Source organism: Myotis brandtii, unplaced genomic scaffold, assembly GCF_000412655.1.
Source record: "Myotis brandtii unplaced genomic scaffold, ASM41265v1 scaffold95, whole genome shotgun sequence".
Taxonomy (NCBI): Eukaryota; Metazoa; Chordata; class Mammalia; order Chiroptera; family Vespertilionidae; genus Myotis; species Myotis brandtii.
Genome location: NW_005371920.1, coordinates 939,715 through 954,412, shown reverse-complemented (window position 1 = coordinate 954,412; position 14,698 = coordinate 939,715). Strand labels below are relative to the sequence as shown.

The 14,698-nt window shown below is 42.7% G+C and overlaps 1 protein-coding gene across 1 annotated transcript in view; it reads left to right on the top strand.

The window, feature by feature from the left end:
* SH3RF2 (SH3 domain containing ring finger 2) overlaps positions 1-14,698 on the top strand; it is a 99,574-nt gene that overhangs the window by 33,141 nt on the left and 51,735 nt on the right. The window lies entirely within an intron of this gene.

The window sequence follows — 14,698 nt, the reverse complement described above, 5'->3', positions numbered from 1 at the left end:
TGGCAAGATGTACAACACAAAGCTTCAGCTTTTGCACTAGGACAGTAGATCCCAAAGTATGGCCCCAGACCAGCAGAACCAACATCACTGGGAACTGATTAGAAATGTCAATTATTGAACCCCACCCAAAAAATAAATAAGAAATTCTGGGAGTGGGGCTCAGAAATCTATGTTTCAACAACACCCCACCTGGTAAATCTGAAGCACCCTAAAATTTGAAAACCACTTCTCTAGGGACATGATGTTGAAAAGCATTATCCAACTAGCTTTGTCCAGGAGATGAGTGCTCTAACTTTTAAAGAGAGATTTACATATGTATCTAAACCTCCATGAGGTATATCCAAGCATTAAGACCTTAGAGCTGAGCAGAGCAGCATTAAAATCCAGGCTCTGCCACACACCAGCCACAGGGCCTTAGACGAGTCACTTAACTACTCAGTGTGCTGGTAATGTTCAACAAACAGCTCTCGGGGGAAATGCAGTGTTTGCTGACTCCCATGGTGTAAATACTCACATCCCACCACAGCTAATTTCAAGCTGCCAACATGATGGTGGGCCAACTCAAAAAAATTAGTGAGAATTTAACATTTGCTCTCATAAACCCATGTGGCCTAGTGCCAGCATATCACTGTTTCTAGGACTCAATTTCCTCATCTGCCAAATGGATGTCTAATAGTATTTAGACCACATAAGGCTGTAGGAATGCTGGAGTGAGAAAACAATGAGTGGACATTTACTGAGCAATTATATGTGCCAGGCACTTAATATGCATTATCTCATTGAATTCGCATACCCATGAGATAGGTACTATTTTTCCTTCCATTTTATAGAGGAGGAAACTGAGCTGAAGTAACTAGTCCAAGGCCACAAATAGCAAGTGGGAGAATCTGAGTTTGACTCCAGAGCCTGAGAGTAAGAGACATGTGCATAGACCTCTTAGCACAATGTTTGACCAAGGGTGTTGCTCAGTAACTGGCAGCTACCATGACAGAAATGAACTTTCTAAACGCCTCTCCCCTGTGGAAGTAGGGATCAGCAGTTTGTGCTGAATGAAGCTTCTTGTCACAAAAACATTCGTTTTCTTCTGGCAGGAAGGGCCAGTGTCTTAGTCCCTTTGGGCTACTATAACATATGCCATAGACTGGGTGGCTTATAAACAACAGAAATTTATTATGGATGTCTAATAGTATTTAGACCACATAAGGCTGTAGGAATGCTGGAGTGAGAAAACAATGAGTGGACATTTACTGAGCAATTATATGTGCCAGGCACTTAATATGCATTATCTCATTGAATTCGCATACCCATGAGATAGGTACTATTTTTCCTTCCATTTTATAGAGGAGGAAACTGAGCTGAAGTAACTAGTCCAAGGCCACAAATAGCAAGTGGGAGAATCTGAGTTTGACTCCAGAGCCTGAGAGTAAGAGACATGTGCATAGACCTCTTAGCACAATGTTTGACCAAGGGTGTTGCTCAGTAACTGGCAGCTACCATGACAGAAATGAACTTTCTAAACGCCTCTCCCCTGTGGAAGTAGGGATCAGCAGTTTGTGCTGAATGAAGCTTCTTGTCACAAAAACATTCGTTTTCTTCTGGCAGGAAGGGCCAGTGTCTTAGTCCCTTTGGGCTACTATAACATATGCCATAGACTGGGTGGCTTATAAACAACAGAAATTTATTTCTCACAGTTCTGGAGGCTAGAAGTCCAAGATTAAGGCACCAGCATGGTTGCATTCTGATGAGAGCCCTAGTCCTAGTTCATAGCTAGTGTCTTCTTACAAGATGGAAAGGCTATGGGTCTCTCTGGGGTCTTTTTCAAAACAGCACCAATCTCACTTGTGAGGGCTCCACTCTCATGACCTAAGCACCTCCCTAAGGCCCCACCTCCTAATAACCATCATCTTTGGGGGTTAGAGTTTCATCACATGAATTTGGGGGACACACAACATTCAGACCATAGCAGCCAGGTTGTCTGATGGGAGAGCCAATTGTTGATTATGGAACAGACAATGTGAGTCTAGCTACTCGAGAGCCACAGATAACACAGCAACTCATGCTCATTTTAGTGGAGCTGTAAGCTCCTCCCCTCCCTGGATCAATCTGATGTATGTTTTTTTCCAAGTTTTATCTGTGCTTCTACAACAAAATACCCATATATACATACATATATACACACATATGTTGTTTCCATTGGGTCATACTACACATACTTTTTGAAATTTACTTTTTTTTTAACCTAAGAATATATCATGGACATATTTCTGATGGCAGTCCACACTGATCTCATTCTCTTTAAATCTCAACTACTGTGTATCATTCCACAGTCTGAGTTTGACTCCAGAGCCTGAGAGTAAGAGACATGTGCATAGACCTCTTAGCACAATGTTTGACCAAGGGTGTTGCTCAGTAACTGGCAGCTACCATGACAGAAATGAACTTTCTAAACGCCTCTCCCCTGTGGAAGTAGGGATCAGCAGTTTGTGCTGAATGAAGCTTCTTGTCACAAAAACATTCGTTTTCTTCTGGCAGGAAGGGCCAGTGTCTTAGTCCCTTTGGGCTACTATAACATATGCCATAGACTGGGTGGCTTATAAACAACAGAAATTTATTTCTCACAGTTCTGGAGGCTAGAAGTCCAAGATTAAGGCACCAGCATGGTTGCATTCTGATGAGAGCCCTAGTCCTAGTTCATAGCTAGTGTCTTCTTACAAGATGGAAAGGCTATGGGTCTCTCTGGGGTCTTTTTCAAAACAGCACCAATCTCACTTGTGAGGGCTCCACTCTCATGACCTAAGCACCTCCCTAAGGCCCCACCTCCTAATAACCATCATCTTTGGGGGTTAGAGTTTCATCACATGAATTTGGGGGACACACAACATTCAGACCATAGCAGCCAGGTTGTCTGATGGGAGAGCCAATTGTTGATTATGGAACAGACAATGTGAGTCTAGCTACTCGAGAGCCACAGATAACACAGCAACTCATGCTCATTTTAGTGGAGCTGTAAGCTCCTCCCCTCCCTGGATCAATCTGATGTATGTTTTTTTCCAAGTTTTATCTGTGCTTCTACAACAAAATACCCATATATACATACATATATACACACATATGTTGTTTCCATTGGGTCATACTACACATACTTTTTGAAATTTACTTTTTTTTTAACCTAAGAATATATCATGGACATATTTCTGATGGCAGTCCACACTGATCTATCTCATTCTCTTTAAATCTCAACTACTGTGTATCATTCCACAGTAGTTGCATACCATCATTTATATAACCAATCCATGACCAAAGGACGTTTAGGCTACCTCCAATTCCTCACTATTATAAACAACCCTGCACTTCACAATCCATTATATAGATTCTTGCATATGTCTGCAGGAAAAATTCCTAAAACTAGGATTCCTGAGTCAAAAGGAACACATAGTTTAGGTCTTGATCAATGTACCCAAGTTGCCTTCCCAATATGAAATGTTAAGCTCCCAACATTTAAGAAGGAAAGTGCCTGTTTGCCCATCTCTCACCAACACTGGCATCCCTCTTATGATTTTTTAAAACTTTTTATTGTGAAATTTTCTAAATATAAAAATAGATAATATAATAATGAACCAATGTACCAATCACTTGGATTCCATAATTACATAAGACCAATCTTATTTCATCTATAGCCCACTCATCAAGTCCATATCATCCTCTTTCATGTGTAAACAACTTAATAGGTACCTTTAAAAAGATAAGGACTATTTTTTTAACATCACCTCAATACCATTATCACATCTAAAAATTCCTTGATATCATCAAATATTCAGTCAGTGTTAAAATTTCCCCAATTGTTTTATAATTTTTTAATAATCGGTTTGTTTGAATCAAGATCCACAAAGTTCCACACATTGCATTTCGTTGATATGCCTCTTAAGTCTTTTTTAATCTCTAGGTTCCAAACATACACATGCGCACACACACACTTTCTCTTCTTTTTTCCCTTGCTATTGCACTTGTCTTATAGTTTCCCATTTTCTGAAATTTTTTATATCCCTCTTGTGTCGTTTCATGTGTTTTTCAATCTTCTGTAATTCTTGTGATATGTATATATAACAGTCACAGGAATTGTGTGATATATATATATATGTACATCTTTAAAAGTTAAAACTCTCATCTCCTAGACAAAATTTGTAGGTTAGATGTAGAGCTGTGCTGTCCAATATAGTAGCTACTAGCCACATGTGGCTACTTAACTTCAAATTTAAATTAATTAACAGTAAATGAAATTTAAAATCTGGTTCCTCCCTTGCATCAGCCACCTGGCGAGGGCTCAGTAACCACATGTGGCTAGTGGTTGCTGTATTAGACATTAGAGAATAGCACATTTCATCACCATGCAAACTTTTGTTGGACTAAATGCTTAGAGGCATAACCAGGTCCTCTGATGATTGGTAAATTAATTTTTCTCATATATGCTCCAGAGCAAAGATGAACACCCTGAAGTTTTATCACTAGGCAGGCTCGGGTAAAACAAAGGAAGGAACTAGTGCCCGACTCTGCTCCTGCCTGTTTTAAGTGGCAGCCGCCTGTGTTTACAGATGATTAGATGTTTGTAATAAACGCCTCAGGTATGTTTGAGATTCTGTGGTGCCAAAAGGTCAGCAGATCCCCAGCATGTAAGCAGCCCGGATCCTTTTCTGCCTCCACAGAGGGAAATTGAAGGAATCAAGGCTAATCCATAAGGCTTAGTCTTGCAATTATTATAGGACACGTTCGTTCCAGAATATTCCTAAACATTCCTCCTTTCCTGAAGGTTCGGGTGGTTCTGGCTGGAGCCTTCTTCCTATGTCTCTGTCTTAGCATGCATGTAATGAGCACATTTCATAGCACACCAAACAGGTTTCTCAGCTTGCTTCTGCGACACTTTGCAAAGCCCAGAGGGGCCGTGGCAAGGCAGGGGAGGTGAGCAGCTGCAACTGACAAGGGAGCAGTCTGGCTGGCTGAGCACTGTGGCAGGAGCCTCCCCAGGTTCCTGAGAAAACCTCAACCAATCTATGAGGAAGTGGATTCTATGGGGCCCTGATGGGAGATAGCTCAGAGAACAAAGCATTCAGTGAATTTGAGGGTAGGAGGCCATCATTCAGGAATCCCTTTATTCTAAAAATACTTTTGGGGCCAGACACTGTGTTTGGCACTAGGCTCAGTGGTGAGCTGGATGAAAGTGTCTGCCCTCGCCAAGTTTACAGTCTGGTAGAGGAGGCAGACCAATGAAAGCCACTTCAACACCATTTGACAAATAACTGTGATGGAGGTGCTAGAGAGCGTCATAAATGCACACGGCAGGGATCCCTGACCCTGACATGGACACTCAGGGACATGATGTTTAAGCTGAGACCCAAAAGACAAGCAACAGTTGGGCAGGAGAGGGAGAGGGTGGAATTCACAAAGAATATTCTGGGAAGAACTGAAGGAGTGAGAGTGACCGAGGCATTGGTAGCACAAAATGATGTTCCATTTGGCTGCAATGGGCCGTGTGAGAGGAGAATGGCCAGAGTCAAGAGTGGAGAGAGAAGAACAGTAAACCCCAGCTATGGGAGCTGAGGCAAGTCATATCTTCCTGTGCCTCAGTTTCCTCCTCTACCAAATACGCATTGTCATTCTTACCTGGCAGTGCTGTGGTGAGAGCCCAATGAAAAAAACAGATACAAAAGGATTTTACAACCATATCCTAGAGTCCCAACTGTAAGAAAGACAATGGTGCTGGTCTAGGGCAACCTTTCACCTCTGGAGCGAGTGCCAGTTAGACAGCACGCTATCTAGTGGTGCTGGAACATGAAAGGCAGTAACACACAGGTCTTATGTCTTCCCACCTCCATATTCAGTGACATCAGGTTGGTAGTCAAAGTAGCAGTATTTACACCATGGAAATTGACGCAAATCAGAACCCCCAACCCCCAGCTGGTTTACCAGCACAGCACTGAGTGAGGACAAGCATAATAAGAAGAGGAGGAACCCTGGGGCAGCAATTACCAAGGAATGTCCATCCACAAGAAAAAAAGATTTTTGAAAGAGTGACTCTATCACATTTTCTGCCATCTGAAACAGGCCCACCCAAGGCCAGGCATTCGGGAAGAGAACAGGAGGGCTGCTGCTTCATGCTGACCCACTCCCAGACGTGCCTGAGGAGTGTGACAGCCAGGTCATGGAAATGAGCTGGAGCCTCTCAGATCAACAGCTGCTGAGAGCTGCTTTCTTTGGCTCAAGTGGCCAGCAATAAATTGGATTTCAATGTTCTGAATAGGCAGAAAAAGATATCTCCTTGCTCCCTTCTGCTCCCTTTCCTACCAGCTGGCAATTTTTGTCACTCATCATGGCTGCCTGCAATAGAGATTATAGACTTGATGTAGAAGACATGTGGGGGCGGGGAGAGTCTTCAATAAGAGGAGTGTCTCAGGCAGGTATCCTTTGGAAAAACTGGGATATGGACAGAGCTCAAAGCACGTTTTAAATAATGGGGCCTTTCTGTAAAGGATGACCTGGAAAAATATTATTTCTATCTGTGGCTAGTATGCCTGAATACTCCCCAATCTTGGAAAAATAACTAGTTGGGCATGTTGGAATCTTTTTAAAAAATATACATTTTTATTGATTTCAGAGAGGAAGGGTGAGAGAGAGAGAGAAACACTAATGCATGCCCCACTGGGGATCGAGCCCACAACCCAGGCATGTGCCCTGACCGGGAATCAAACCCGTGACCTCCTGGTTCATAGGTCAACGCTCAACCACTGAGCTATGGCGGCTGGGCAGGCATGTTAGAATCTTATGTCAGGAACAGAGATGGCAAAATATCAAAGTTGAAATTAGGGTTAAGTGGAATGGTGAGGTTTAATATTGATTCATTCATTTATTCATTCATTCAACAAATACTTATTGAGTGCTTACTAGGTGCTGCTAGAATGTAAGTCCCATAAAGGTACACACTGTGTCTGGCTTACTTATTAAAGGCATTTGGTACATTTTTGTTGAAAGAATTAGTGGATGCCATCGCTTTGCCAGGTGTTAGGAGTTTAAATGAACAATCATAGACCATGCAGAGTTCAAATCTGGTGAACAGGCAGACAAGTAAACCAGCAATTACAATACAAGGTGATGAGTTCTGTGATAGGGGAAAGATGGAGCCAATTGCTCACAAAAAAAGAGACACAATTCAGCCCTCAGGGACAGTAAAGGCTTTCTGAGACAAAGATGCAGAAGACAGAGGCAATGCCAAGGATACTGTCTCCTATCTGGATATGACATTATGGGAAGAAAGAACTGTCTACACATCCTGCAATATCTCACATTCCTAGGAGGACTACAGACTCTATCTCAGAGTGAAAAATGATTGCAAAAACCGCTGAGACACTTCTATAGCTTAATCAGAGAAGACAGTTTCCATATCTCAGGGATTTCCAGAAGGTTTCCTTAAATTCAAGCTTTCTACTTGAAAATATGACCTTGCGTCTAGTGGGACAGATGACATGTGGATCTTTAGCATCTTTCTGGTATAGAGACACTCACTCCTAACATGGGGTCCAACTCTATAGGCAGGCAAGGTATTTTTTCTCCAAGGTTATATCTGTTCCATTTGGTATAAATGAAAGGAATGATCTGAATTTTTATTTAAAAGAGGCAGATAAATTGCAGAAGGTCCTGGGATGAACATCTTGGCTTCAAGGACAACTGAACTGAGAGGGAAGAATTCTCACTTCCCAGGCTTGCTGCTTTCAACAAGGGTCATGCAGGTTTTTCCCATGCTACCACCAAATTAAAGTGCAAATATGTGTAAATATGCACACACAGAGACACACGGGAAGAGAGAGATGAACATCTTGGCTTCAAGGACAACTGAACTGAGAGGGAAGAATTCTCACTTCCCAGGCTTGCTGCTTTCAACAAGGGTCATGCAGGTTTTTCCCATGCTACCACCAAATTAAAGTGCAAATATGTGTAAATATGCACACACAGAGACACACACGGGAAGAGAGAGAGAGAGAGAGAGAGAGAGAGAGAGAGAGAGGCAAGTCTTGACAATGAAGACTAATCCATTTGAAATCAAGATGTAACTTTTTTGACAACAGAAGACAAGCCCAACCACTTTAGTCCTCATCCTCAAAGTCATTGTCCCCAAGGGTCTGGGAGCATTCACAGCCACTTCATTCCTCACCACTGCAGTCTGGGCTGCTGGTGGCACCTGCACCTCACCAGCAATTCTAAGGAGCACCACACACACAAACAAAAGTGGAGAAAATAGTACAATAACTTGCCTTCTACCCATGACTCAAATTTCAATAGTTATCTACATTTTGCCAATTTGGTTCCATTTCAAATCCATCACCTTTATTTCTGTAGTATTGTAAAGATACTCCTGGAGTATTGATCATTCACCTTAACATCCTGTTATCTTTAGAGTTGGAAGGAAAGGTAAAAAATCATCTCTTTGCAGTTGAGGTTCTGTGCATCACTCAAAGACACTAGTTTCTGAGCATCACATCTAGAGGTCAACTCCAGCGCCCAGACCAGATGGCCCCATTATCAGAAACATTCTACTGTTTGCCTGGTCATGTTGTCACTAGTCATTCCTCCTTCAGCTCCAGAAATCTTTACGTGGAAATGAAAGAAAGAAACAACTTGAGGGAGAAAGCCTGTGACCATGTAATGAAAGCTTTATTTTCCTAAGCCAGAGGAAGAGGTGAGGGTGGGAGGGTCATTGACTCATCTTTCTTCCTTCTGCATGGTGGATCTGGCTGTTTCTCAAACCATGTGGAAAGAGACTCGTGTACCAGAAGCCACACCTTTAGCAAAAGCTCACTCTGGAAATGTGGATAATGGAAGGAAGCAGAATTACCTCCTGGGATGAATGAGATAGTTCCTCCCCTTGTCCTTCAAGCTGCCAGTACCTCCAGCCTTTCCTCACAGGTGCCCTGGGCCCTCCTGGAGCAAGCAATGGCAAAGGAAATGCTTTGGTTCTCTGGATAATTTCAGTGCTATCTCACTGAACATCTCTGGGACCTGGCACCCAACCCATTTCAAAAGCAACCCCAAGGTATTTATTAAGAACCAGCTTATGTCAGGAGCCAGGGATATGGCTATGAACTTGTCTGGGATTACCTCCTATGATGGGGGAATGAGATCACCCCAAAGCAATGTCAGAGAAATGTTTGGAGGAAAAATGAAAGCATGCTAAAGGGGCTGACAACTCTAAGTTGTTCTTTCTCTGCCCACTGGTGTCAACTCCTGCTTCATTCACCTTTTTCCTGCTACAGGACCCTGTTGGGAGGCAGCAGGAAGCAAGGGAAAGAAGTCTGGCATATCCTGGAACTAAGGGAAAGTAGTGCTTAATTCATATTTTATTAAGAGAGGGAGGAAAGAAGGCTATGCCCACTGACTCAAAGTGTCAGGAGATGGATAAAGAACAGAACTGGAGTGCTATGATGCCCCAGCTCTCTACCTAGGACTGGAAGACAGAGACTGGGGGAAGGTGAAATAAAGAGAGAAATACATGACAAAAATCACAGAACAGAATAGAGTTTTAGATACACAGATAGGGCCAATAATATGAATCTTATTTACATCATTTCCCTTCCCAACTCTCAGTATCTCTCACCCCCCTATTCTTTTCTTCCATAAAACTTACTGCAACTTGTAATTATATATTTATCTATTTACTTATAAGTTTGATCTTTCTTTCTCCAACTACACAATGTTTGGCATAGTTGTCACTCAAAAAAATTATTGAAAGAAAGAATGAATAACAAGTAGGGTTGGAAAAATCAGGCCAGAAGTGTAACAGTAATTCATTACTTCCCTCTCCTCCTTTGGGAAAAAATCTCTTAAGTATCCTTGTTTATTGAATACATGTATATATAATTGACTTCAGAGGAAGGAAGAGAGAGAGAAGAATCATTGATCTGCTGCCTCCTGCATACTCTCTACTAGGGATCAAGCCCTCACCCGGGCATGTGCCTGACCAGGAATCAAACTATGAGCCACACTGGCCAGGTTGAATACTTCCTATTTGCTGAGCATTCTACTAACTACTCAATGTAGTTTATTTCATTAGTTCTCTCAACAAACCCATGAGAAAGTGTGTTCAGAAGTCCCCAAGACCCTCCTCGGATTCAATGATTCACTAGAAGGGCTCATGGAACCCAGCAAAGATGTGATACTCACATTTATAATTTATTACAGTGAAAGGATACAGATTTAAGTCAGAAATGGAAAAAGCTATACAGGGCAGAGTCCAGGGGAGACCAGGCACAACTTTGAATTGTCCTCTCCTAGAGCAGAGAGCACTTATTTTGCCCCACAACAGTGCATAACAGCACACATAAAATATTGCCAACCATGGAAGCTCACCAGAGACTGGATGTCCTGGGACATTTACTGGGTTTTGGTCAGGTAGGCATGACTGACTTCCCGTGTGGTTGACTTTAGTCTCTAGCCCCTCTAGAAGTCAAGGTTATAGTGCATGAGCCACACCCACCACCATAAATCACTTCGTTAGCTTAGACTCTGGTGTGTCTCAAGGCCCAGGAAGTCAAAGTCTCACTGATCAGGCAAGATATTTCAAGGGCTTATGGGTTATCTCTCAGGTCAAGGGCCAGAACTTTCATTGGAACATGCACAGTTGTATAACTCAGACTTGCTGAGTTTACTGCACAAAGAAGTATTCGCATTGGCCCCATTTTGTGGGTGATTCAAACTAAGAATCAGGAAGTGATTTGGCCAAAGTTACAAAATCCAGAATGCAAGCAAGCCAACATCTTATTTGACTCTAATATCCGTGTTCTGTTGCACCCTAGTACCTTCCTGAACAAGTAAAACTCTCTATGAAAAAAAGAAACTCACATCGAGTGTCTCATAGCCTGCCCTCAAATTCGAATGCCCACATTCAGGGCTTCGCACTTAGAGAAGATCACAGTAATGTGTGCCTCTGGTGAACTCAAGCCCCCGGGCAGCAGATGGTCTGGGCTTGGCCAAGAGCAGCCAGATCTGATCCTGTTGAGTTCTCTCTGCTCAGCAGAGAAGGGAAAACGTGCTCAAGGGCCAGCCAGCACTTTCTAATATACATTCCATTGTCCCCAACAAACTACTCCAAAAGGGTTATCGGGGAGGGAGGAAAGGGGGTGGCTCAGCTGGCTAAGCAGAGACTAGGAAGTTAGGATCCAGGACAGTCAGTTGACCCTTTGTCTGGCCAATAGAGTGAAATCCCGGGGGAAGTCACATTTGCCTTACCCAGCATTCCCCAGGCCTGTTCTGCTAATCCTGCAAAGTGATCCAGATGCAAATACAAAATCACATCAGCAGAGTAAACCTTCTGAGAAGGTCAGCAAAGAAACGTGTGTGGCTTTGTTTAACTCAGTGTTTCCTGAGTTTATGGGAGTATTGCACATTGTGTGAGTGTGTGTAGCACCAAATTATTAAAGTTCAGGGCAATCTGGAAAATATAACCAAACTCTCCTTTTTTAAATTTTTCAGCTCATACCAATAGATCTGATTTCAAATCATTATTATCAGTCATATTTATTAATCTTGCATGCATCCTTTTTCTCTAGGAATGGTGATTCCTGGATGCTTCTTAATTATTCACAAATTCACTCATCCATCAAGCATTTATTAAACACTTGTTTATGTTCAGGGCTCAGAGATAAAGATAAAAGAGGCGCTTCAGCCACAAGTCTGGAATTCTCCAACAGAAAATTCATAGCCTGGTGAATGATAGCTTGAGCCAAAGGCCAGGATGTTTTTCCTTGGCTCCATTCTGCAGTGATGGGTGATCTCATGACCGGCTCAGGGAAGCAAGCAGTTAGCTCAGCATGTTGATTTTGGCCTCACCTGGTGCCAGGACTAGAGAGAACTGGGCCAACTCCTTTCTAAATGAGTGGGAAGTGTCACTAGAGCATGGTGAAGAGCTGGGCACATAGCAGGCTGTGTTCTCACCCCCCAGCTCACTTTTCCCCTTGTGTGCCTCACTGGGGTGGTTCTGCTCTACTTGGGCTCCTTTCCTCTCACCCTGTTATCAACCACATGCCTCCTTCATTATTTTCAAATGGGAAATAAACTCAGGGCTCTTGCCAGCTAGACCTCCTGCTGTTCTGAAGTCTGCTATTTGAATTTGAATACTCCATTGTTACCCAGTTTTGTTGTTTCTGGGTTTTTAATATGTGTTAGTCAGGACTTGTTCAGTTTCAAGTGTCAGAAAATAACTCCAAGTAGTTTAAGTAATAAACACCACATTGGGGATATGGTCTCATTTAACTGAGTATCCTTCAAGGACAACTGGATCTAGGTATTCAAATGTTATTGTCAAGGCTCCATCTATCCAGTTACCTATCTATTTACCTATCTATCTCACTATAGCTCTGGTTCTGCTGCCTTCTGCAGCTGTAATCAGGAAGGTGTGTCTACTGGTTGGGAAATATCACCAATGGTAGTCCACAGCTCATCACTCAAGGCTCATGATCCAAAAGTAAGACTCACTTCTTGGCATCTATATATCAAACTTCAGGGAAGATTCTAATTGGCTGTCTTTGGGGCACATGCCTGACCTGTACCAACCACTGTGCCAGGGGGATTGGGATACTCTAACTGGCCTGCCTGGACCGCATAACTCTGTGTGTGTGGTGCGACCAGAGTGAATGACATGCCCATCAGAAGAGCAAAGAAGGGATGCTTGCCATAATTTTACTACTAACATTCATAATTACTCCGACATAATTCTACTATGAGTACCTCCACATGCCCTGCTTCCTTGTTTCTATGCATTGTTCCTCCAAGAAGCATGGCCCTTGTGGCTTTCAGACCCTACTGAGGTGACACAGCAATAGAACATTACAGGAGCATAGTAATCTTGAGTCTTTTGAATCCCAGAAAAGGAAAGCTTCTTACGTACACAAAGGCTTCCATTGGATTATCTGACTTTCCGGAAAACACCAAGAGAGAGAGTGTGATAATAACCTGGATGTGAGACCTCCACTCCTACTTCCCCCTTCCCCCTCCTGCCTGCACTTGGGAAAACACTTATGGGTGATGAACGCTGTTACCAACAAGACAACGGTGATTGCTGATGTGGCACTTGGAGTCATTTTCCCTTGAGAGAACAGCTGAGGACCGGATAGAATCAACCAGCTGAGTCTCTTCAGGTGCTTAACTTTTATGTGAGGGCTCTGGAGCTCAATAATTCATGCTAATGCAGCCAGCAGCAAGCAAATTACATTCACACTCTGTTCCGATTTTGATTACAAAACAGAGCCCCCCAATGAGTTTTATGATGGAAATACACACTTAGGTGATTTCAGCTGGATGAAGAGCCAGGCTGCTCTGAGGTCAAATGAGCCTAAGTCAGTCTCGGGGCTGCCATACACAAGCTGTGTGACCTCTCGGTATAACATCAAACACCCCACAACTTCTGCTGCTTCAGTAAAATGGGGTGTACCATCTACTTCACTGGGTTTTGAGATCATATGATTGAGATAATACATGGAAAGTGCAATTGGGCAAATGCCAGAAATTTTTCTGTGGCTCGCCAGAACAGCAATAATTGTTCATGCCCTTCCCCTTTTCAGATTCTCTCCCTCCCCATCCCTTCCTCCTCCTTTACAGCGTGGAAGCAACGTGTCCTATGGGTATGAATGTAGAACTGAGAATACAAGGGGAGGGGTTGTCCAGAATGAAGAGAAAGAAGATGAAAAGAGTCTTTGTGTTAAAAATAGAATTTACGATTCACTTTCAGGATACCTACCTATACTGAGGGGAGGTAGAGAAAAGATGACGAGTTTGGGAGGGCAGAGTAAATACACTAATGATAACCATTTTACAAAGTTCAATGAAATAATCTATAAATAAAAAAGCATTTTTCTTTTGGATATCAACATGGCCCATGTAAATACCCAGAAGTCAGAATCATTTGCAGAAGTACCCCAAGTTCATACTGTGACGTTTTACAGGCCTGAATATACGTACTTCATTAAACAGTGGCATTTATGCACGCAAGTGGTCCAGTGGCTTGGGAATATATGAGTACTGCTGGCCATGTGGAGTAAAAGTAATGCATACGTTTAAATCAATGGAAAAGGTATCACACATCAACAAAAAAGAAACAATTATGAATTAACATCCTAAGGGAAGAAAGTACCACAGTTGGCACTTGGTGTCAGAAAACTGGAGATTAAGTGTGTTTGACAACACGCGTTGTAATGTTATGTGTTCTCTCCAACTCCCACTGGACAGTCCACCAGTGTCCTAGGGTCATTTATGGTCAACAAAACCACTGGCGCTATCTCAGGGTTGCAGAGTCAATGCATCTTCAAAGAGGTTTAAGCGTTTAGTGCAATTTGAGTTCAGGACTTTAGTAGTGACTCTACAACCCAGACTACTTCCTTTCCTCTGTAGGTGTGACCTTCCTCCTCACTGTTCGGGATGGCAGCTAGAGCCCCAGCCATCACATCTCCATTCCACATAGCGAAATGGAGGAAAGAAAAGAGAAAATTGGTCTCATTCAGTAAAAACACTTCCTAAAAGTTACTTAGACCCCTTTGGCCAGAACATAGCTGTCAGGGAGGCTGGAAAATGTAACTACTGTTCTAGGTGGTCATGTAACCAGGAAAAAAAAGTGATTTATTTCAATAAAAAATTGGAAAGAAGGAATATGGAGGGATACGTTTGT